General features: G+C 48.1%; 1 pseudogene; it reads left to right on the forward strand.

Moving 5' to 3' along the window:
• Nucleotides 1-259: 259 nt before the first annotated feature.
• Nucleotides 260-375, forward strand: LOC149448852 (U2 spliceosomal RNA; annotated as a pseudogene).
• The last annotated feature ends 1,538 nt before the right edge of the window (nt 376-1,913 follow it).

Here is a 1,913-nt window from a genome sequence, read left to right on the forward strand (position 1 = left end):
GGAACACATCTGAAGCCGCCAAACGGCCATTGGCCGGGCGGCTAATGGTTAAAACATAACTATGTGAGCTGTGGTGACATCATTGCCAGCCAGTGGAGCGCACGCCGGTGCGTCACCTCCTGTCTGGCATTTAATGCTTATAATCGTTCTCTCTAATGTGAGTGCAATATCAATTGTTTACATAGAATTACACTATATGGCCCCCTACCTTTACTTCCTATAAATATATATCCACATTGTGTGACAGCTGTACTGGATGATTGCTTCTCGGCCTTTTGGCTAAGATCAAGTGTAGTATCTGTTCTTATCAGTGTCCAGTGGGGGTGCTCCCGGCCATTCTAGCTTTGCGGGGATGGCTGTTGTATAGTACCCTCACTGGTATGATGGGGGTCCGGAAGGCTAGTACCGGAGGGACAGAAACCGGGGAGCGCCATGATTCGTTCTGGGGCCTCGGGAGTAATTCCCCCGAGAAGACTGGAAAGACCCAGTACCTCCTGATTTGGACGGATCTACCTTGGTCTGGCCAGGGGCTGAGGACGCAAAAAGTCCGCAAACTCAGTGCCCCCTGAGTAGTCGCCTCAGGGGTGTCACTAGTAACACTTGGGTGTGGGACCCCACGGTGTGAAGATGGCACATGGTCACTGTTTTTCACTCTTTTTGCACAGCGCCCTAAGGACCAGGTCTTTTGGCTAAATCCAGGGCAATTTTTGCTACGGGCCTCAGGGCCTGGTCTGTGCACTATTTGGCACGGTACCACTTTTTTATTTTCTATTTATTTAATTTATTCACCTCCCACGTTTGTCACTTTTTTTCTTTCGCTTATGTGTGTGTTTCACGGATGGAGGGTGTGGGTCCTCAGGCCTACCCTGAAGTCTAGGGGGAGGATGTGTGGCCATTTGGTTCCTTCCTCCCCTGATCCCTAGGGGGCTTTTCTTCGGGAGAGCCCCCTGACCAAGTACTGTGTGTCTGGCTTCGGCTGGACACAAGGAACGGTGGTCCACCAGGCCTTTTGGCCAGGAGGACCAATTGGGAACCTTGTCCCCGTCAGGAGCTTCGTGCCCCGGGGGATCAGGGTAAGCGGTCCAAGCCCCTTTAGGGGTAGGACACAGCACACCCCTAAGTGCACTTTTTCGTGTGGTGTTTTGCACTTGCACATTTTTTGTGAACACTTACGGGTTTTTTCGTTATAGTTGCACGTTTGCGGACTTAAAAAAAAAAAAAAAGAAGTGAAAAAAAAAAAGAAAGCTGTACTGGATGATCCTGTTGAGTGAAGAGCATATCTGCACCGAGGGGAACTACAAGTACCAGCAAAACCGAGACCTTCAGAATAAGTGAAATAGGCTCTTATATAACATTAAGGGGTTTATTTACTAAAGCTGGAGAGTCCAAAATCAGACTCCCTTCTGCATAGAAACCAATCAGCTTCCAGGTTTCATTGCCAAAGCTTCATTGAACAAGCTGAGGTTAGAAGCTGATTGGTTTCTATGCAGAAGGGAGTCTGATTTTGGACTCTCCAGCTTTAGTAAATAAACCCCTAAGAGTCCATTGCAGTTGGTGAGTGAGTGAGACCAATGGCGGGGAGCAAAGATGGGGAATTGGCACTTTGGCAAAGAAGAATAAACACAGGCACTAATATAGAGACTGCAGAGTTTGCACTAGTGTTATGGATTATTGATGGAGTCACTATATTGATTCACTTTGTTGCAATTATGTTCTGGATATTATAAGGCAGCACTTTCCTACCTATGTTTACAATATTTGAGGGGTAACACCCAATGCAGCAGCTCCGGCGGCCATCTTATGCACTGGACGCCACCCACCTGATCACCAGAGAGGGAGCCCTTTCCACTCCTATAAGGCAGTACCTGAGCTATCACCTGAAGGGATCCCTGGATCATCTTGATGTCCTACTA

Source organism: Staurois parvus, unplaced genomic scaffold, assembly GCF_062004578.1.
Source record: "Staurois parvus isolate SC_StPar_1 unplaced genomic scaffold, SC_StPar_1.0 ptg000654l, whole genome shotgun sequence".
NCBI lineage: Eukaryota > Metazoa > Chordata > Amphibia > Anura > Ranidae > Staurois > Staurois parvus.